Source organism: Leucoraja erinacea, chromosome 7 (genome assembly GCF_028641065.1).
Source record: "Leucoraja erinacea ecotype New England chromosome 7, Leri_hhj_1, whole genome shotgun sequence".
Classification (NCBI taxonomy): Eukaryota; Metazoa; Chordata; class Chondrichthyes; order Rajiformes; family Rajidae; genus Leucoraja; species Leucoraja erinaceus.
The window spans coordinates 22246238-22270290 of NC_073383.1; the positions used below are offsets into that span (position 1 = coordinate 22246238).

At 44.0% G+C, this 24053-nt stretch overlaps 1 protein-coding gene across 4 annotated transcripts in view; it reads right to left on the bottom strand.

Annotated features, from left to right (window-relative positions):
* Positions 1-24053, bottom strand: part of LOC129698727 (juxtaposed with another zinc finger protein 1-like) — a 137672-nt gene that overhangs the window by 4688 nt on the left and 108931 nt on the right. For all 4 annotated transcript variants that reach the window (XR_008723712.1, XR_008723713.1, XR_008723715.1 and 1 more), the window contains 2 exons: positions 11648-11930; positions 7884-8106 (listed from right to left, as the gene is read on the bottom strand). The gene's annotated coding sequence lies outside the window, so the exon portion shown is untranslated. The remainder of the gene's footprint in view (positions 1-7883; positions 8107-11647; positions 11931-24053) is intronic.

A 24053-nucleotide genomic window follows, 5' to 3' on the forward strand; every position in this document is an offset into this window, starting at 1 on the left:
CGCGCACAACTACATACCCCTCCGCGCTTCTAAGTGGGATCGGCCCCACGCGGCCATACGATGCCCGTGCGCCTTAAATGCGATCACGAGGTCGCGTAATTTGTGTGCCAAGGACATGTAAGTCGGACAGGCCCTTCACTTGTGCCAACTGAAAGTTGGACCTCTGTGCAATATTGGAACAATGATCCCATATGGAAAGACAAATGGTGTCAGGCATAGAGGGATCAGCAATTGCCAATGACTTTGTGCACAGGCACAGATGTGTCAAACATCAAATGCATAGGTAAGCAAAGATATTAAAGTGAAAACATTCTCAATTTTGGAATTGAAGAGTCTTTCTGGTATTAGCATGTATGCTTTGCAACAATTGTAATCTTCCTAAAACCAATTAACAAATCCAACCAGTTTAGAGGCTACATTATTTGTTTCTACTATAAATACCAGTTGTTAAAGAGCACAGCTTGGCCTATCCATCTAACATTAATCATTGATGCTCACCAAGTAACCTAGATTTCATAGTAAAAATATGGTCAGAATATAGCAATAACATAAAGTTGGTTTACAATGCCAATAATGAAAATTACAATGCCAATAATGAAAAGTTTATTCATAATAACTAAGAAGATTCATTTCACTGAGGCCAGTGATTGTGGTATTGGACAAACATAAAATATGTTATGCAAAAGCACCTGGTGTCAAAAAAACTAATTGAAAAAGATTGTTTCACACTACCAAGAGCTGAGGTAAAACTATTCAAGTTTAACAAAAGTACCTTCACTTTGATTTTGCTTCATCTGTGTTTTATTTTGGAAAGTGCACAAACCTTTGACATGCACTGCTATAAATCCTGTTAGTTCAGGCTTGACCAGAGATGGTGGAACAGTGGATTTAAAACAAGGTCTGATGCAGCACTCTACCACCCCCATGGTTAGGATGATTTGCATTCCAGTTTTGTGGGTTCTAAGTTCAATAGGTCCTATGTGGGAATTATAGAATATTTTACAGATGGAGCAGATGATGGCCAGCAGAGTGGGTAGGGTTTTTTCCATTGCAAGATACAGCATGGAAACAGACCCTGCAGCCCACTGTCCACACCAACCATCAATCAGCCTTTCATATTAGTTCTATATTATCCCACTTTTTCCATCCACTCCCTACACACTATGGGCAATTTACAGAGGCCAATTAACCTACAAACCTACGTCTTTGGAATGTGGGAGGAAACTGGAGCACCTGGGCGAAACCTGCGTGTTGTCACAGGGAGAACATGGGAACTCCACATAGCACTCAAGGTCAGGATTGAACCCATGTCCCCAGTGCTATGAGGCAGTGGCTCTACCAGCTGTGCCACTGTGCCGCCCCAGGTAGACTGGCGTCAGTAGTCTGCAAGGCAATCTGCTCCTTCCACCGTAGATGTGGGTTTCTCTGTGCTTCTAATGCATAGCCACATGGTTGCCAAGTGCCCAGTCCTTCAGTGAAGTTAAACATTTTGAGGGCACATTTTGAGGACAAGCCACACATCCCAAATTAATTATTTGCAGCCTACTGTCTTTTGGTAATAGTGCAGGAATAGAATCAATGTCATAGAATTATAGAGTGATACAGTGTCGAAACAGGCCCTACGGCCCAACATGCCCACACCGGCCAACAATGTCCCAGCTACACTAGTCCCACTTGCCTGCGCTTGGTCCATATCCCTCCAAACGTGTCCTATTCATTGTTTAAGAAGGAACTGCAGATGCTGGAGAATAGAAGGTACACAAAAAAGCTGGAGAAACTCAGCAGGTGCAGCAGCATCTATGGAGCGAAGGAAATAGGCAACGTTTCAGGCCGAAACCTTTGTCCTATTCATTTACCTGTCTAACTGTTTCTTAAATGATGGGATAGTCCTAGCCTCAACTACCTCCTCTGACAGCTTGTTCTATGCACCCACCACCCTTTGTGTGAAAAAGTTACCCCTCGGATTCCTATTAAATCTTTTTCCCTTCACCTTGAACCTATGTCCTCTGGTCCTCGATTCCCCTACTCTGGACAAGAGACTCTGTGCATCTACCCGATCTATACCCCTCATGATTTTGTACACCTCTATAAGATCACCCCTCATCCTCCTGCACTCCATGGAATAGAGACCCAGCCTACTCAACCTCTTTCTACAGCTCACAACCTCTAGTCCTGGCAACATCCTCGTAAATCTTTTCTGAACCCTTTCAAACTTGACAATATCTTTCCTAGATACTGGAGTATCTACACAGAACTGAACACAATATTCTAAATGCAGACTCACCAACATCTTATACAACTGCAACATGACCTCCCAACCTCTACACTCAATACTCTGACTGATGAAGGCCAGTGCCAAAAGCCTTTTTGACCTCCTTATCCACCTGTGACTCGACCTTCAAGGAACCATGCACCTGTACTCCTAGATCCCTCTGCTTTACAACACTACCCAGAGGCCTACCATTTACTGTGTAGGTCCTGCCCTCGTTCGGTCCCAAAATACAACATCTCACACTTCTCTGTATTAAATACCATCAACTATTTCCCTACCCACCTGGCCAATCGATCCAGATCCTGCTGCAATATTTCACAACCATCTTCACTATCTGCAAAACACTAACTTTTCTATCATCAGCAAACTTGCTAATCTTGCCCTGTAAGTTCTCATCCAAATCATTGATGTAGATGACAAACAGTAACGGGCCCAGCACCGAACCCTGAGGCACACCACTAGTCACAGGCCTCCAGTCCGAGAAGCATCCTTCCACCATCACCCTCTGCCTCCTTCCATGGAGTCAATTTGCTATGTCTCCTTGGATCCCATGCGATCTAACCTTCCAGAGCAGCCCACCATGCGGAACCTTGTTGAACGCCTTACTGAAGTCCATGTACACAACATCTACAGCTCTGCCCTCATCAACCTTTTTGGTCACGTCTTCAAAAAAATCAATCAGATTTGTGAGACACGACCACCAATGTACAAAACCATGCTGTCCATCCGTAATCAGCCTTTGCCCATCCAAATGCCTGAATAATCTATCCCTCAGAATACTCGCAAGTAACTTTCATAATCATACTTTATGTTTTGTTACATACAAGGAATTTGATTTGCCATACAGTCATCTAATAAGAAGCAACAGAACACATGAAATACATTTTAACATAAGCATAAGGCAAAAAAAAGTTCAATCTCGTCCCTTCTTTGTCCTCCAGAGGTCGGGGGCCTCTAACCTTCCATTGACAGGACGATCTTACTCCCGTGGCCGGTGGCGGGCCTCCTCATCGGGGCGATCAAGCTCCTACATCGGGGGGGAATCTCAGCTCTCCCGCGCTGGACGATCTACCTCGGGTCGGGGCTAGTCGAACGTCGTGCGGCTTTGGGGCTTCCCAACTCGGTCTCTCCCGAGACTGCGAACTCCTTGATGTTAAAGTCTGCAGACTGCGGTTGGAACGTTGATCCCAGGCAAGGAATTGGCTCCGATGGTAAGTCCACGCCCCGTGGTGGGGCTCAAAGTCAGTCCCGAGCAAGGCCTCCAGCTCCACAATGTTAGGCCACAGAGCGACTGGAGATACGACTCGGAAAACAATCGCATCTCCGGCAAGGTAAGAGCGAAAACAAGTTTCCCCCGACCCCCCCTCCACATAAAACAACTGCAGATGTTAAGCTCACCAGCCTATAGTTCCCAGCATTTTCCCTGCAGCCCTTCTTGAAAAGAGGCACAATAGTTGCCACCCTCCAGTCTTCCGGAACTTTTCCTGTATTTAAGGACAACTCATAAATTTCAACCAGGGCTCCCGCAATTTCCTCTCTAGTTTCCAGCAATGTTCTCGGATATATCTGATCAGGTCCTGGAGATTTGTCTACCATCATGCATGATAGTACCTTCAGTACATCTACGATAGTAACACTGACTGCTCTCAAGCCACTTCCATTGACTGCCCCAAGTTCCTCCGTCCTACTGTTACTCTCCTTGGTAAATACAGAGGAGAAATACTCATTGAGGATCTTGCCCATCTCCTGTGGCTCCACACAGATGTGACCGCTTTCATTCCTGAGAGGTCCGACTCTCTCCAGTTACCCCTTTCCCCCTTACATATTTATAAAATCTTTTGGGAATGTCCTTAATGCTACCTGCCAGAGCTATCTCCAGGCCCCTTTTGCCTTCCTTTTTCAGTTTACTCCTAAGCTCCCGAAACTCCTCCAGGGATGCACTTGATCCCAGCTGCCCATACCTGCCCCATGCATCCTTCTTGTTTTTGATAAACGCCTCAATTTCCCTCGTCAGCCAAGCTTCTTTGTGTTTGCCTGCTTTGCCCTTCACTCTAACAGGGACGTGCATATCCTGAGCTTTCATCAGCACACTTTGAAAAACATCCCACTTGGCCGATGTTCCTTTCCCCTCAAATAACCTGCTCCAGTCAACTTGGGCGAGACCTTCTCTCATACCCTCAAAGTTGGCCTTACCCCAATTGAGCATTTTAACACATGGACCCTCTCCGTCCCTATCCATAACTATCTTAAACCTAATTGAGTTATGGTCACTGGTCCCAAAAGGCTCCTCCACAAACACTTCATTAACTTACCCTTCCCAATACTAGATCCAGCATTGCCCTGTTACGTGTGGGGGCCTCTACATACTGCTTTAAAAAACTCTCCTGAACACTTTTGAGGAATTTAAACCCTTCACACTATGATTTTCCAGTCTATATTGGGAACGTTAAAATCCCCTACTACAACAACCTTATTTGACCTGCAGCTGTCTGCAGTCTCCTGGCACATGTTCTTCTTCTAATTCCCGTTGACTATTCGGGGGCCCTCCCAGCAAGGTGAGATCACCCCTTTTTTGTTCCTTTTCTCCACCAATATAGCCTCGCTAGACGAACCGTCCGTAATGTCACCTCTGATCACTTCTATGACATGCTCCTTAACAAACAACGCAACCCCTCCTCCTCTTTTTCCCTCACCTGTCTCTCCTGAAGCTCCTGTACCCCGGAACATTGAGCTGCCAGTTCTGCCCCTCCCTTAACCAGGTTTCAGTCAGGCCTACAACGTCCCAGTCGCTCATACCTATCCATGCCCTAAGCTCATCTGCCTTACCCGTAAGGCCCCTTGCATTAAAATACGTGCAGTTTGCACCAACCCTCCTTCCTCGCTCTCTGCCTTTCACCTTCGTATTCAGTGTACCTGTACTAACCTTTCCCACATCACCCTCCAGTTTAGTATTAGCAAACTTGCCTGCTAGGATGTTGGTCCCCCTCCAGTTAAGGTGCAACACGTCCCTTTTGTACAGGTCACCCCTGCCCCAGAAGAGATCCCAATGATCCAGAAATGTAAAGCCCTGCCCCCTGCACCAATTCCTCAGCCACACATTCATTTCCCCGATCTTCCTGTTCTTACCTTCACTAGCACGAGGTACTGGAAGCAATCCTGAGTTCACTGCACTGCAGGCCCTGCTTTTCAGTCTTCTACCCAATTCCATAAACTTGTGTTGCAGAACCTCCTTCCTCTTCCTACCTATATCATTTGTGCCAACATGCACAACAACCTCCGGCTGCTCCCCCTCACTCTTGAAGATACCATGCAGCTGATCCGAGACTTCCTGGAACCTGGCACCAGAAAGGCAACACAGCATCCTGGAGTCTCGCCTGGTGCCGCAGAATCTCCTGCCACACCTCTGACTATCGAGTCCCCCACCACTACGGCTCTGCCTGACGTCACTCTACCCCATTGAGTCTCAGCACCAGGGTTGGATCACAGCCCTGGCTGCCACTCAATCTTGTCGTGTCGTCTGCTCCGACAGCTCCCAAGAGGGCATACGTGTTTTCAATAGGTACAGCCACCGGGGGCTCCTACACTCCATGTTTACTTCTCTTTCTCATTGTCACCCTCCTTCGCTCTCCCTGTATCCTCGGTGTGACAACCTCACTGTAGGTCTCGTTTTCCGAATGATCCCGAGGTCATGCAGCTGCTGCTCCAGTTCCCTAACACGTTCATTCAGGAGCTTCACCTGGATGCAATTTCTGCAGGTGTAGTTGTCAGAAGCACCAGCAGTGTCCCTGACTTCCCACATCTTGCAGGAGAGGCACTGTAACAACTTGCCTGCCATTACCTCAGGAGACAAAATCACAAATTACAAATGAGACACACTCAGAGTTAAGTGAAACCTATTCCCTTCTCTGCTGCTGATAACCTCCTTCTGCACGGCAATAAGCCAAACACTCACAATTTACCTCGCAAGGTACATTACCTCCCAAGGGCACTCTCCTAGACCAAGCCCTATTTTTATTTGCTGATCAATTAACTAATTTACTAATTAACTAACCAATTAACTCATTTAGATTTTGCAGCCAATCCCTGCACTCGTTCCTTCAACTGCTGCTCCTCTGTCGACGATGTTTTTAGCATGCTTGAATAAAGCAGATGAGTGTTTACTAAATCAAAGATTCTCACCATCAGCTCCTTGGGCTCCCAGAAACAGCAAACTAAATCACTACAGTTCACACAGAGGAGACAATTAACTCAGCAATTTGGATGAAAATGGTTAGAAATGATTCAGCCTTTCCTTTTGTACTCGAGAGCGCCATCAATATGGATAGGATTTTTCATGTGACCTATTCCTAAAACTGGATGTGGTGGGACTAAAGAATTGATAACTTCACAAAGTAGGCAAATCTTAACGTCACTCGGCATTCATCTTTGATGCAGGTATGTCCCCTAGTTTGGTGTTAATGACAAGCTATGAAATTAAGGATTGCATTGCAATACAATTCTACTGTTGACTATTCTCCTTAGCATCATCAAAATGAATCTGTGATGAGTTATTGATAACATTTGAGTAAAAAGCTAAATAAAAATCGAATAGAATTTAATGTTGATATGTATGAAGTAATGATATTTGATTAATAACTGTAGCATTTATATTTGAATGGTGGTAAACTCAATATTATGGCAGAGAAGTTTGAAGATACAAGAAAATCCAAGAGAACATTAACAGGACATTTTCTCAGATTGAGGAAAAAGTGAAAAGTAACAACATGAAATGTTAACTTTCTCTTTCCACTGATGCTGCCTGACCCACTGAGTATTTCCAGCATTTTGTACTTTTATTTTTTAAAAAGCATTAAAAGAATAGGTTTTATCTCAAATTATAAAATACACTTATTATAATAGTTTAAAATCAATTTTTGTGCATTTCACCCTGGTATCAGAGGTATTCCTGTGAGCATGCATCATCCTTTTTGGTCCGTCTACAAATATCTCCATGTGTGCCATCTGTTGCAACTTTTCTTGCCAGCAGGATCCCAGTGAAGGAAAAATAATGTTTTCCAGAAACCCCTTCTGAGATGCAAATACTGCACAGCCACAAGTATTTTAAAATATGTGACCTAATTAAAGCCATGGTCAGTGAAACAATGATTAGAAAGTCTACGCTATGATTCAGAGTTCACCATACTCCCACTCAGAAGTGTCATCTTTGACTCCAATCGTAGTAGAAGGTCGTGGGTTCAAAACCCATTTGAATGATACACATAATGAAGGCTTGCACTGTAGTAATTGGTACTGTGTTGTTTCAGTTGCTGTCTTTTAAATGAGGCATCAAATGAACCACCTACTTGATCTCTCTCGTGGATGAAAAGGATCTTGGTCTTATTTGAAGGAAACTGGGGAGTTTTTCTTGGTATGTAGGCCAATACTCATCCCTTAGCCAATACTTCAAACACAAATATAGTCATTAATTTCAATGCTATTTCATGAGTGCTACTTGGCTGCCATGTTGTGGATGTATTTCAAAAGTACTTTGCTGACTTTAATGTGCTGTACAATGGTGCTTTATTTGTCACATGTACAACTGCACAGTGAAATTCTTTTTTTGCATATTTACACACGCAGACGTTTGGCTCATTTTCCAAAGTCCGGTCTGCCTGCTCACTCGTTCTACAGGTAATCCCCAGGCTCTAGGTAAGCACGAGGCTCTTGCAGGTCCTGCCTCCGGCGTCTTCGACCGGATCGGCCCGCGAACCGACGTCCTTCTCCTCCTGAGGTCATGAAAGATGCAAGTTCTTTTGTCCTGTTTTAGTCCAGGTCAAAATGTCAGTGGCAAATAACTGGGAACAAAGAAAATATAGGGAGGTTTTCATTTTGTCAGAAGGTGAATGACTTATGGTACAGAACACCAGAGGAGATAGTGAAGATTAATATATTACCATATAACAATTACAGCACGGAAACAGGCCATCTCAGCCCTTCTAGTCCGCGCCGAACACTTACTCTCACCTAGTCCCATCTACCTGCACTCAGACCATTACCCTCCATTCCTTTCCCGTCCATATACCTATCCAATTTATTTTTAAATTATAAAATCAAACCTGCCTCCACCACTTCCACACAGCTACCACTCTCTGAGTAAAGAAGTTCCCCCTCATGTTACCACCAAAATTTTGTCCCTTAATTCTCAAGTCATGTCCACTTGTTTGAATCGTCCCTACTCTCAATGGAAAAAGCTTATCCACGTCAACTCTGTCTATCCCTCTCATAATTTTAAATACCTCTATCAAGTCCTCCCTTTAACCTTCTGCGCTCCAAAGAATAAAGACCTATCTTGTTCAACCTTTCTCTGTAACTTAGGTGCTGAAACCGAGGCAACATTCTAGTAAATCTCCTCTGTACTCTCTCTATTTTGTTGACATCTTTCCTACAATTTGGCGACCAAAATTGTACACCATACTCCAGAATTGGCCTCACCAATGCCTTGTACAATTTTAACATTACATCCCAACTTCTATACTCAATGCTCTGATTTATAAAGGCCAGCACACCAAAAGCTTTATTTACCACCCTATCTACATGAGATTCCACCTTCAGGGAACTATGCACAGTTATTCCTAGATCCCTCTGTTCAACTGCATTCATCAATTCGCTACCATTTACCATGTACGCCCTATTTTGATTTGTCCTGCCAAGATGTAGCACCTCACATTTATCAGCATTAAACTCCATCTGCCATCTTTCAGCCCACTCTTCCAAATGGCCTAAATCTCTCTTTAGACTTTGAAAATCTACTTCATTATCCACAACACCACCTATCTTAGTATCATCTGCATACTTACTAATCCAATTTACCACACCATCATCCAGATCATTGATGTATATGACAAACAACAGTGGGCCCAACACAGATCCCTGAGGCACCCCACTAGTCTCCAACCTGACAAACAGTTATCCACCATTACTCTCTGGTATCTCCCATTCAGCCACTGTTGAATCCACCTTGCTATTCCACCATTAATACCCAACAATTGAACCTTCTTAATCAACCTTCCATGTGGAACCTTGTCAAAGGCCTTACTGAAGTTCATATAGGCAACATCCACCGCTTTACCCTCATCAATTTCCCTAGTAACCTCTTCATAAAATTCAGGAAGATTAGTCAAACATGACCTTCCAGACACAAATTCATGTTGACTGTTCCTAATCAGACCCTGTTTATCCAGATGATTATATATATTATCTTGAAGTATCCTTTCCATTAATTTGCCCACCACTGACGACAAACTAACAGGTCTATAATTGCTGGGTTTACTCTTAGAACCCTTTTTAAACAATGGAACAACATGCGCAGTACGCCAATCCTCCGGCACCATTCCAGTTTCTAATGACATTTGAAATATTTCTGTCATAGCACCTGCTATTTCTACACTAACTTCCCTCAATGTCCTCGGGAATATCCTGTCAGGACCTGGAGACCTATCCACTTTTATATTTTTCAAAGGTGTCAGTACTTCCTCTTCTTTGATCCTCATAGTTTCCATAGCTACTCTACTTGTTTCCCTTACCTCACACAATTCAATATCCTTCTCCTTGGTGAATATTGAAGAAAATAAATGTTTCAATATCTCACCTCTTTTGGCTCTGCAGATAGCGGTCCACTCTGACTCTCTAATGGACCAATTTTATCCCTCGTTATCCTTTTACTATTAATATAGCTGTAGAAATCCTTTGGATTTACTTTCACTTTACTTGCCAAAGCATCCTCATATCTTCTTTTAGCTTTTCTAATTTCTTTCTTAACATTCTTTTTCCATTCTTAATACACAAGCACCTCTTTTACTCCACGCTTCCATTAATTATTGTAGATCTCTCTCTTTTTCCAAACCAAGTGTCCAATTTCCCTTGAAAACCATGGCTCTTTCCAATTATTACTCTTTCCTTTCAACCGAACAGGGACATATAGATTCTGTACTCTTAAAATGTCATCTTTAAATGGCCTAATTTCTCTAGATTCAGATTCAGATTAAACTTTAATTGTCATTGCCATGTACAGTACAGAGACAACAAAATGTCTATGACATCCTTCTCATGAAACAAAATGTCCCAATTCACTCCTTTTAAATCCTTTCGCATCTCATCAAAGTTAGCCTTTCTCCAATCAAAAATCTCAACCTTGGTCCAGTTCTGTCCTTCTCCATAATTATATTGAAACTAATGGTATTGTGATCACTAGACCCGAAGTGCTCCCAAACACATACCTCCGCCACCTGACCTGTCTCATTTCCTAACAGGAGGTCCAGCACTGCCCCTTCTCTAGTAGGTACCTCTATATATTGCTGCAAAAAACTATCCTGCACACATTTTACAAACTCCAAACCATCCAGCCCTTTTACAGAATGTGTTTCCCAGTCTATGTGTGGAAATTTGAAATCTCCCACAATCACTACCTTGTGCTTACTACTAATATCTGCTATCTCCTTACATATTTACTCTTCCAATTCTCTCTCCCCATTAGGTGGTCTATAATACACCCCTATAAGTGTTGCTACACCTTTCCCATTTCTCAGTTCCACCCAAATAGCCTCCCTAGATGAGCCCTCTAATCTATCCTGCCAAAGCACTGCTGTAATATCTTCCCTGACAAGCAATGCAACACCTCCACCTCTTGCCCCTCAAATTCTATCACACCTGAAGCAACAAAATCCTGGAATATTTTGTTTCCAATCACAGCCATCCTGCAACCATGTTTCACTAATCGCCACATCATACTTCCAGGTGTCAATCCAGGCTCTAAGCTCGTCCACCTTTCTTACAATGCTCCTAGCATTAAAATATACACATTTAAGAAACCTCTTATTCTCTGTTTATTATGTGTTTCTTCTTTCTGCACTACATGTTGGGTTTGAGTGCTTCCCTTCTCTGCCTCCTGCCTCACACACTGACTACTAGCTTTCTCTATTTGAGTCCCTCCCCCCAACCGTTCTAGTTTAAAGTCACCCCAGTAGCCTTTGCAAATCTCCCCGCCAGGATATTGGTTCCCCTCAGGTTCAAGTGTAACCTGTCGTTTTTGTACAGGTCACACCTTCCCCAAAAGAGGTCCCAATATTAGTGCTTCAGGAAAATAATGGACTTCTGAAAAAATTCTTTAGTACAGGAGGTACAAAAAATTATTCTGGAAATACATGTTCCCGGTTATGACTGTGGGAACAAAGAGGAACTTCTGACGGATAACTCTTACATCAGGCTTTAGACTTTAGAGATACAGCATGGAAACAGGCCCTTCGTGCCATTAGTCCGTGCCGATCAGCAATCTCCCCATACACTAGCACTATCCTACACACTAGGGATAATTTAACCAAAGCCAAACAACTTACAAACCTGTACGTCTTTTGAGTGTGGGAGGAAACCGAGCACCTGGAGAAACCTCCCACGGGTCATGGAGAGAACGTACAAACTGTTCAGACAGCATCCATAGTCAGGATCGAAACTGGGTGTCTGGCCTTGTAAGGCAGCAACACTACCACTGCGCCACCAGGTAGCTGTTTTTCATATCCCTGGAGGTTAAGGGAATGGATGAAGGCCACCAGTCATTTTGAAAGAAGCGGGTTTGTATGCGGAGATGTTATCAGATGGAAAAAAATGTGAGCAAACATTACTGTTCCTGAAAACAGAAACAGAAGGAGGAAGAAATATTTAGAATGCCCCAATTCATGAAAAATGCACAAAGATGAATGATACAGGTTTAGACATTCATATAGTCACAGTCATACAGCGTGGAAACAGGCCCAATGGCCAAACTTGTCCACACCCACCAACATGTCCCATCTACACTAGTCCCGCCTGCCTGCATTTGGCCCATATCCCTCGAAACCAGTCCTATCCATGTACCTGTCTAAATGTTTCTTAAACATTGCAATAGTACCCGCCTCAACTACCTCCTCCAGCAGTTTGTTCCATGCACCAACTACCCTTTGTGTGAAAAAGTTACTCCTCAGGGTCCTATTAAATCCTCCCCCCCCTCACTTTAAACCTATGTCCTCTGGTTCTCAATTCCCCTCCTCTGGGCAATAGACTGTGGGTTTACCTGATCTATTCCTCTCCTAATTTTGTATACCTCGATAAGATCACCCATCATCCTCCCACACTCCAAGGAATAGAGTCCGAGCCTGTGTCTCTTCCACTCAGTTGTCCCCCTCCCTCTCCCCTCTCACGTTGAACAGAACAGTGGTAGAGATTCCTGTTCTTCACCTTTCAGCCCACCAGCCTCCGCATCCAACACATGTCATTCTCCATTATTTCTGCTAGCTTCCACTATCAGTCATATTGTAGCACGACGACAATCCCGAAATGAAGGCGAGGAGCCAGGTGTTTCGGGAGGTATTTTATTTGCTGTCCTCTTGACCAGACGAGTCTGCAAGAGAGAGATTGTACCTACACCCTTGCCCTTTATCCCTGTAGCTAAGGGCCGCCCCCGGACTCATCCATTCCCGTGCCGAGGGGTTCGATAGTGGAAATGGCCCGACCCTTGGGAGCCGCCACAATATCTTCCTATTCCCAACCCTTTTGGCTTCATGTAGAGACCATTCTCCATAAATCCTTGGTTCACTCATCCCTCCCTTTCCAGGCACTTTTCCATGCAACTGCAGGAGATGTGGTACTTGATTTCATCTATCACGTGTCACATCTTGCTCCACACTTTTCCTCAACTTTTTCAACCAGCTATCCCACCTTTACTCCATCAGTCTGAGGAAGAGATCCAACCCAGAATGTCGTCCATCCATAGATTGCGTCTGATCTGCTGAATTCCTCCAACACTTTGTTTTCACTAAAGACGCCAGCAACTGTAGTCTCTTCTGTCTCCATTACAAGACCCTTACTCTCCGAGCAGCCAGCTCAAGAGAGTCAAGAGTCCAGACCTTGTTATTGTCTTATGTCTCGAAATGGAACAATGAGATTCTTACTTGCAGCAGCGCAACAAACATGTAAACATGGTACTCTGCAAGAGCAAGCCAATCGTACGTTTTCATCATCCCACTTGGGATGTTAATTAGGAACGTCTTTTGCATTACTATGTTACAGGCAGTGCCAGAAGTATGCATAAGCTTTGTCAGTGGTGAGTGACTTAGCATTTCATTGGCAGCAATCTTGAAACATGGTAATCTGCCTGTTCCTTTTAGCCAAAGATAATACTAGCCAAAAAAAGTAGTAATCTAGCAGATGAATATACTTTTGAGGGAATCTACTGGATGTCTAGGGGTTGTGTTAGGTTAGTTAATATTTGTCTTGATCTTGATAATTAGAACATACATTAAGAGAATATATTACCTTAGTAACAAGGGTTTGAACATTTTTATGAAGAGCTAATCAAGGCATTGGAATTGCCCTTAGAGTGTGCGTGTTAGTAAAAGGTTTATTTTAAATAATCATGATGGAAAGTGTGTGTTCAAACATTATATTAGAAAAGGATCAAGTCAGACAATGTAACCTTATTGTAGCTCAGGATCCAATATACTGAAGAAGCAGCTAACTAAAAAAAAAAAATTCCTTGGCGCTAACCAGCATTTAGAAATACCCATCTGGACATTGCTGCCATTCACACACTCTGTTTTGGAGGACTATTTGCTGAGTTACAGGTGGGACCGATATATTTTTGGAGAAAATTGTCAGTATAGTGGGTGGCGCAGAAAGCTGCCAGAGATCCGGTTCGATCCTGGCCATGGAAGCCTGGTGAGTGATTCTCCCCGTGACCATGTGGAAACAGGCAAAGATATGGTGTCGATTAATTAGTTTTGATTCCCTTAATGTTTGGACACAGTGGGCTAGGAGATGGAAAAGGCAAAGAGTGAGATAAGGGAGAGATAAAGATAACAGAGGCATGTCATCTGAAGTCAGATGAAGGAACATAGGTAGAAAGAGACAGGGGGAAGAGGTAAGAGAGTGCATCTAGATATGGCACTGGGAAGAGAGGATGGAAAAAAAGCATTTCCGCTTGTGTAGCTTAAAATTGAAGAACTCAATATTCATACAGTTGGGATATAAGCTACACAAGCGGAATACGAGGTGCTGTTCCTCCAGTTTGTGTTTGGTCCACTTTGGCATTGGAGGAGGTTAGTATGGGAATGGGATGGTGAGTTAATAGTTCGCACCCAGGAAATCCAGCACGACTTAGCAAACCCGAGCAAAAGTGTTTGGCAAAGGTCACCTAGTCTACGCTTGGTCTTACCCAAGGAAAGGAGGCCACATCAGGAGCACTAAATGCAGCAGAAGAGGTGCACATGTACTTCTCCACTGTACTATTCTATGCGTTCTGTTCTAAGGTAAGAACTATGTAGCCCATCAGTAAATTTTGTGCAAAAGCTTCTCTGGTTTCCTCCCACACTCCAAAGACGTCCAGGTTTGTAGGTTAATTGGCTTCAGTAACATTGAAAATTGTCCCTAATGTGTAGGATAGTGCAAGTGTATGGGGTGATCACAGGCCTGTTTCCGTGCTGTATCTCTAAAGTCTAAAGAGTGACAGAATCTGGGAAGAGTTAATGGGAATATGTGAAGGGTGAAATGGGATCTCGGAGAGTATTGGCATAAATCAGTTGTTTGGCAGTCGGTATGCACTTGACGACTTTCTGGCATATCAACAAATTTAGCAACCATAGCTCTTTTTTTCACCCAAGTTGTTTATCTAAATTGCAATACGTTGAGGCCCCAGTATCAATCATTGCGGCATACCAGTCATTACATCTTACATCTCGACCTGAAACGTCACCCATCCCTTCCATCCAGAGATGCTGCCTGTCCCGCTGAGTTATTCCAGCCTTTTGTGTCTATCTTCGGTTTAAACCCACATCTGCAGTTCCTTCCTACAATACATCTTTCCAGTCACAAATAGATTAATTTATGCTTACTCTGGCTCCAGTGAGCCAATCTTGTTTCTATGCTAAATATTACCTACAAAACCATGAGCTTTTATTTTCTACAATGTCCTTTGATGCCACATCATCAAATCAAATGTGTGCTGGGAGTCTACATACATACACCCACTGGCTCTCCTTTATCCGCAGTTCATGTTGCTTCTTCAAAGAACTCCAATAAATTGGTCAAGCAGGACTTTTCTTTCACAGAGCCATGTAAAATTTGCCTGCATTTTTCTAAGTGCCCTGTTATAGTGTCCTTAATAGCAGCTTCTAACATTTTCTCTATGACAGTTGTTAAACTAACAGACCTGTAGTATCCTTCTTCCTGTCATCCTTTCTTTTTAAAGAACGGAGCCACATTTACCATTTTCTTATCTAATGAACACTTTCCTGAACCTAAGGAACTACGAGTTAAAATAAAATCAACTCTCTCACTAACCAGTTCCTTTATAATTTTAGTTTAAAGATGCAGCATGGAAACAGTCCCTTCGGCCCACCAAACCCACGCTGACCAGCGATCACCCGTTCACATTAGCTGTTATCCCACTTTTGTATCCTACACATTAGGGGCAATTTACAGAAACCAATTGATTTACAAACCTGTACGACTTTGGGATGTGGGAGGGAAACTGGGGCACCCGGAGAAAACTACAAAGTTATAGGGAGAAACTACAAAGTCTGGGCAGGCAGCGCCCGTAGTCAGGTCTCTGGCAGTAGAAGATAAGAACTATACCTCTACGCCACTGTGCCGCCCATAATATAATCCTAGAATGCAGCCCATAGGACCTGGACACATATTAGCTTACAGCTCCCACAATTTGCTCGGTACCAACTACCTGGTGTTCGGAATTTACCAGAACTCCCAGGCTGCTTCTTCCCTTCCAGTTCCCAATTCCGTTACTTTTATCTTCCATAGCAAAGACTGAAGCAGTCAATCAGTGGAGGTAGCATTCATTCAGGGAAATAGTAAGATTAAACGAGAACTTACCAGTTTGAAGTTTGATCTTGATTTTGTGAGGCGTTACGATGAGCGATTACGTGAAGAAGGGCCGTCCGTCTGCGTGCGCGTCAATTTTCAAAGCAGCGGTGTTAAATCACAGATAACTAAGAAGACCTGAGAATAGTAAGATTGTGAAAAAAACTAGAACTTCCATGTGACCTTGATAATATGAGGGTGGGAGCGGTGGGCACGTAATCGCTCATCGTAACTCCTCATAAAATCAAGATCAAACTTCAAACTGGTAAGTTCCGTTTAAACTTACTATTTTACTTCGGAGTCACGTGAGTGACTACGTGAAGATTTCAAAGCTCTGTGATTTTACGCTGGCTACGAATCCAGGCGTCACTCACTGAATGGATTGACCATGGATGAGATTATTGTTAAAGCATTCAGACATAACGTAGTTAATAACGACACTGATGCTTTAAAATAAAGGAAAAAATAAATGTTTTATTTGTTTCCCCTCCAAACCTGTGGGAAAGCTAGGTAACAGAACTTAAGATGGTATGAGCAAATACCCCTGGTCCGATCATGGGTTTATTATAAAACCGCTGGAACGTTCTTTCGTTCACCCATCCTGCAGCTGCTAGGATGTCATCAAGGGGCACGTCCATTGTTCTTGCTGCCGACGTAGATGCAGCCCTGGTGTAGTGAGATTTAAAGATATGAGTATTTATTCCCGCTACCACCATTATCTCCTTTAACCATCTGGAGATAGTTTGTGTTGACACCTTCCGGTGTGGTTTCTTGTGGCTGATGAGGACCGATTGTTCCGAGCCTCTGAGGTTTTCCATGACTCTCAGGTAGTGGTGTAAATGTGTTACCACACACAATCGTAGGTCCTCTGGATATGCCAGGAACTGGATCTTCATCCCTGGCATGCTCTGTTTGATCAGGTCCTTAACAACGAATGTTGTATTATTCGTGTTGCTGGTCATGTAGTCCAGTCGAAGTTTTTGTAGTGTCTGGACTCTTTGGGCTGTTATTAGCGCCATCAGCATTACCACTTTCAATGTTAGTTTAGACAAAGATAAGGCCGTTGGCTGTCCCCACTGGCGAAGTAAGGTCAGTACCATGCTCACATCCCATGTGTCCGTGTACCTAGGCCTTGGGGGTATCGAATTGTAAATTCCCTTCATGAATTTTATTACGAAGGGGTGCGTTCCTATCGGCCCGTGCCCTGCCTCCAGTGTCAAATAGGAGGATAGTGCACATCTGGCACTGTTGATTGCGCTATAACTTAATTTATAGTCATAGTACAGGGTTGATAGGAACTCCAAGACATCCGTTATCCGAACTGTGTTGTATGCTATATCGTTTGCATGGCAGAAAGCTTCCCACTTCTTAATATGAGTGGCGTACTGTTTTTTGGTACTGTCCCTCCATGCCTTTGTGATGACATCCACAGTTCGTTCGGATAATCCAATGTCTTGAAATGGCCTCCTCAGAATCTGCAAACCAACAAATCAATCCGGTCAGAAAGTGGATGGCTGCTCCCTGAAACTGGGTTTACTAGGAGATCTCTCCTCTTAGGTACAACCATTAATGGCTGGACTATGATCCCCAGTATTTTTGGGAACCAGGCTTGTGTAGGCCAATCTGGTACTACTAAAATGCCTGTGGCTTTGTCTTGCTTGATTTTAGTCAAGCATCGGTTTATGAGGCAGAATGGTGGGAATGCATAAATATACATTCCTCCCCAGTTTAGGGAAAAGGCATCCACTGACTCTGCTCCTGGGTCTGGCTCCCAGGACACATATCTGGGTAATTGATGGTTTAATCTAGATGCAAACAGATCCAAATCTGGAGTGCCAAATCGTATAGTTATTTCATTGAATACCGTACGATTCAACATCCATTCTATGTTGTCATTAAACATTCGTGACCTTGCATCTGCCACCGTGTTATATCTTATAACCATATAACCATATAACAATTACAGCACGGAAACAGGCCATCTCGACCCTTCTAGTCCGTGCCGAACACATAATCTCCCCATGTCCCATATACCTGCGCTCAGACCATAACCCTCCATTGAGGGTTATGGTCTGAGCAATCTTCCTGGTAGATACACTGCTGTGACCCAAATATCCCTCTCGATGCACCAGTGCCAAATGAGGTTAGATAATCTGTCACAGGATACAGATTTTACACCACCCATGTGATTGATATATGCTACCGCAGTAGTGTTATCAATCTGAATTTGAACATGCACATGTTGCATGTTGTTACAGAGAGACTTTAGTCCATATTGTGCCCCCAACAATTCTAGGTAATTGATTCCATATTGTTGGAGTATAGTTGACTCTTGCTCATTCCATCTGCCTCCACAGCTCTTGGCTGTGTTAGTGGCTCCCCGTCCTAACCCGCTTGCGTCGGTTTGGAGAAACACTGATGGGCTCTCAATTAAGATTTCCCTTGAGCTGAGTCTTATGTTTGCCATCCACCATTGTAGTTCAAAAATGGCTTCAGCTGGTAACCGCATTGATTTGCCAAACTGACCTGCATGCAATTTCAATGCTCGTTCCTTTGCCCGCTGTAAATGCTGGTAATGCAAAGGTCCGTAGCGTACTGCAGGAAAGGCAGCTACCAATTTGCCAATAGCACTTGCTGTTTGTCTGATAGTTGGTTTGTGTTTTTCTATCAGATCATTGCAGGCTTTCCTCAAGTCTTTTTGTTTGCCTTTTGGCAAAGTCACCAACATGGTTACTGTGTTGATAGTAAATCCTAGATAATCAATTACCTTGGTAGGAGTTAATTTTGATTTTACTGGATGGATTAGGAACCCAAGTTTTTCAAACAGGGTTTTGGTTGCCTTGACTGTTGCTTCCGCCAATTCTTTGGTAACTCCAAAGATGAAAAAATGTCATCCAAATATGCCATGACTATGTGATTTTGAGATCTTAGCAGCCCCAGAATTGGTTTAAGTAATTTGGTAAACAGTCTAGGGGCTGATGTCAACCCATTTGGCAGAGCCTTGTATTGCCATTATTGACCCATCCAGGTAAACTTCAAATATCTCCTATACTCTTTGTGAATAGACACCGAATAGTATGCATCTTTTAGGTCGATGCATGCCATATAGCCATTTTTGGAAACCAACTGAGTTGCTGTTCCAAAATTGTCCATTTTAAAGTGTTTGTATTGCACATATGTATTTAGTTCCGTAAGATCCAAAATAATACGGATCCCTCCATCTTTTTTCTCTTTTGGAAAAATATTGGATATAAATTGGTGAGGTTCTGTGTATGACCTCTCAATGACATTATTGTCAGATAGCGTTTCAATTTCTTTTTGTATATCCATTGTCTCTTTTTGGGAAAAGACATATGTGCGAGTATTAGAATGTGTTGGTGGTGGTGATAAATTTAAATTGAACTCAATTTTGAATCCTTCTATACTGTGCAGTATGAATGGATCCTTAGTAACCCAACACCATTCTTTTAAGAAGTATTTCAACCTTCCCCCCCCGCCTGTAAGTGAGGTTTGTTTGGTATGTTCCCTGAGGAACTGGTTTGACTTATCTCTGTTGTTACTGGCGTCGTGGTGCTGGCTTTCGTCCGCGAGGTTTGGGGAGCAGAGCTGGTGGTTGCTCTCTCCTCATCCTCGCTGTCGGCCTGCTGGGGCCTGCCCCTAAAAAAGACCTTGTCTCAGGGGTGAATCTTCCTCCGGTGCCTGGCTCTCTAGGTGTAAAACGCCGAGAGCTGTAGGGGTGGAATCTCGTGGATGGGCCCCTGGGTGTGGGCTGACCTCTTGTTATGAGGCGCACGGTTTTTGCCTCATCATCCAGGTCCCGTACCTGTCTAGACAGGTCTTCTCCAAACAGGTAGTTTGCGGGCTGGATGTCGCCAGCTTTGCAAAGTGCTGTGAACTTCGAATTTATAGCCAGTTTTATAGCCTCTTTCCGTATGCAGTTTATTTCGAAACGGGCATTACATAGCAGTGCCATGGTATCCTGCTCCCGCTCAGTGAGGATGCCTCCTTCCACACCTCCTGCAAACAAAGTGATTCCTGACCCCAGCAGGTTTAACACTTTTTGGAACTTCAGTTCCTGGTTCCTGATTATGGGACCTATTTGTCCCCAAATTATGCGGTTCACCGCTTGTACCTTGAGGGAAGCACAGTTTGATGGTGGGGGTACCTGTTTAGGGTTTCTTCCATGACAAGATCCTTGAGTTGATGAGACGCCAAGTAGTTGATGTTACTTGCTAGGTCTTCATCCAAGGGTGCTCCCAGTGCTGTGGAGATCGCAACTTTAGTTGATTGTAGGGGTACTTCCTCCAGTCCCCCCTGGGAGTGTTCCCCCCCCCCTGTGCTTCCAAACTCTGAGTCCGGGTAATCCCCGTATGTACTTCCCCCTTCCATGGGGAAGACATATTGCTGCCCAGAGTATGAGGCTGCTGGCACGGTCTGTAAATGGGACTCGTGCTGATAATGCTCCTTTCTCCGGAGTTTATCATTGTGGAGCAGCTTCTCCACAAGCTGCTCCATGTGGAAGAGTCGTCCTCGGACGCTTCCCGATGAGGGAGGGTATCCCTCTTCCCCGGACTCATCCGAGTCTATGGGTCTGGCAGACTTATGGGTGGCTTTACGTCCCGCCGGGACCACCCCGGTGCTTTCCTCCTGCACCAAGTCTGCTCGTGCCGGTTCTAATGCCGGCGGCAATGTCGGCGAGAATGAGCGTCGTCCGCTAGCGGGAATGCTGCGGTCTTCGGCAGCTGGTTTCCCCGCGGACCTTCTCTTTGACATTTTTGGGGCTCTGAAAGAAAAATCACTTCTTTAGCCGGAACAGAAAGCGCAGGGTAAGTGGTTCAACTTTTCTTACCTGCCGCCTTTTTTAAATCCCAACGGCTGGGAGGTCGCAGTGCCGCTCCCGTCCATTGTGCGCGTTGCTTTCAGACGTAATGACGGGCACGCGGGCAGGCAGCCCTTCTTCACGTAGTCACTCACGTGACTCCGAAGTAAAATTGAAAATATTTAATCACAGTCCTGACTAGTGCTTTATAGATTGTGACATGGATTTAGAGTTGCCAAAAGGCAAGTCTCTTGCTTCAGGATACCCAGCCATCATATGGCTAGTCAGCTATCGGACCTGGTCAATAGTGAGCAACAGGATATTGAAAAGTCCCGACACAAATTGTCATCTATCTAAGTTTGCCAGTGATGCTGCCAGGCCATCTGAGTTACTACAGCATTATGGGTCTTTCTTTACAGGATATTGATGGTGGGGGACTTCGAGATGAAAATGTAATTGAATGCCAAGAAATGTTAAATTCACACTTGTTAGAGATGATAATTGTCGAGTTTACGGTATGCAAATGTTATTTGGGATTTATTAGTCATTATCTTAGCGTTGTCCAAGTCTTGTTTCTTGCAGGCCTGCAGGCAGAGACGGTTTAATTTGCTCAGGATTGCAACTGCAAATGAATATTGTAGAATCATGAGCATACACCCCATTTCTGGACCCTAAGGATTGAAGGGAGGTCATTAATGAAATAGTTTCTTTAAAAAAAAAAAAAAATGGCATAGGGAATAGGTGACAGTTTGAAGGCAGCGTGCAGGTGAACACTTGTATACATACATTGTGACCTTTTAAAGCTGAAACCTGCAGCCAGATTGACAGCAGCAGGAAACAGGCCTTATAGCAAGTTAAATGCGTTAGGAATCTCATGAACAGCTGACGGACCCAGTGGACTAAGCAGGTCCGACCACCAGTGACCGAACAGTTTCACAGCACCTGGAAATGTCGGGAAGCCAACATTGTGCTAGGTCCGAAGGAAGGCGTTGAGGAAAGACTGTAGGGTAGGGGAATACATCCTACACACTGGGGACAATTTACAATTTAACCAAAGCCAATTGACCTACAAACCTGTACGTCTTTGGAGTGTGGGAGGAAACTGAAGCACCCGGAGAAAACCCACGCGGCCACGGGAGAACATACAAACTCCATACAGACAGCGCCCGTAGTTCAGATCAAACTCGGATCTCTGCCGCTGTAAGGCAACAGCTCTACTGCTGCGCCACCGTGCCACCCACTGTTGCTGTCTATACGCAGGAAGAAGGAGCACAGCCAGGCTTAATTTTCCAAAGTGATGGCCAGAAATGAAGCAATGGACCACTGACGGGGAAGTTGTAGTGGTCAGGAGGATTTGATCCTCTGGCGCTGCAGGAGAAATAACTTCTCCAAATGAGCTTTGGTTTAGAGATACAGAATGAAAGCAGGCTATTCAGCCCACCAAGTCCATTTTGGCCACTGATCACCTGTCCACATTAGGTTATCCCACTTTCACATCCACTTTTAAAACATTCAGGGCAATTGTTACAGAGGCCAGAAGCTACAAACCCACAAGCTGATATTGGACAAAGTCAGCATGGATTTACGAAAGGTAAATCATGTCTGACGAATCTTATAGAATTTTTCGAGGATGTTACTAGTAGAGTGGATAAGGGAGAACCAGTGGATGTGTTATATCTGGACTTTCAGAAGGCTTTCGACAAGGTCCCACATAAGAGATTAGTATACAAACTTAAAGCACACGGTATTGGGGGTTCAGTATTGATGGGGATAGAGAACTGGCTAGCAGACAGGAAGCAAAGAGTAGGAGTAAACGGGTCCTTTTCAGAATGGCAGGCAGTGACTAGTGGGGTACCGCAAGGCTCAGTGCTGGGACCCCAGCTATTTACAATATATATTAATGATCTGGATGAGGGAATTGAATGCAACATCTCCAAGTTTGCGGATGGCACGAAGCTGGGGGGCAGTGTTAACTGTGAGGAGGATGCTAGGAGGCTGCAAGGTGACTTGGATAGGTTGGGTGAGTGAGCAAATGCATGGCAGATGCAGTATAATGTGGATAAATGTGAGGTTATCCACTTTGGTGGCAAAAACAGGAAAGTAGTCTATTATCTGAATGGTGGCTGATTAGGAAAAGGGGAGGCAACGAGACCTGGGTGTCATGGTACACCAGTCATTGAAAGTAGGAATGCAGGTGCAGCAGGCAGTGAAGAAAGCAAATGGTATGTTAGCATTCATAGCAAAAGGATTAGAGTATAAGAGCAGGGAGGTGCTACTGCAGTTGTACAGGGTCTTGGCGAGACCACACCTGGAGTATTGCGTACAGTTTTGGTCTCCTAATCTGAGGAAAGACATTCTTGCCATAGAGGGAGTACAGAGAAGGTTCACCAGATTGATTCCTGGGATGACAGGACTTTCATATGAAGAAAGACTGGATAGACTCGGCTTGTACACGCTGGAATTCAGAAGATTGAGGGGGGATCTTATAGAAACTTACAACATTCTTAAGGAGTTGGACAGGCTAGATGCAGGAAGATTATTCCCGATGTTGGGGAAGTCCAGAACTAGAGGTCACAGTTTAAGGATAAGAGGGAAGACTTTTAGGACCGAGATGAGAAAATCATTTTTTACACAGAGAGTGGTGAATCTGTGGAATTCTCTGCCACAGAAGGTAGTTGAGGTCAGTTCATTGGCTATATTTAAGAGGGAGTTAGATGTGGCCCTTGTGGCTAAAGGGATCAGGGGGTATGGAGAGAAGGCAGGGATGGGATACTGAGTTGGATGATCAGCCATGATCATATCGAATGGTGGTGCAGGCTTGAAGGGCTGAATGGCCTACTCCTGCACCTATTTTCTATGTTTCTATGTCTTTTGGATGTGGGAGGTAACTGGAGCACCTGGAGGAAAACAGGGACAACATGCAAACTCCACACAGGCAGGGTTGATTATATGGCGTGATTGTAATGAGTTGTGCTTCCCATGAGTTTGTTTACAAATTAGAATTATATGGGACTAATTACATCAATAATCTATGGGCAGTTCTTCCAAGTTGATTACCACCTCACAGATATTTACTAGGTT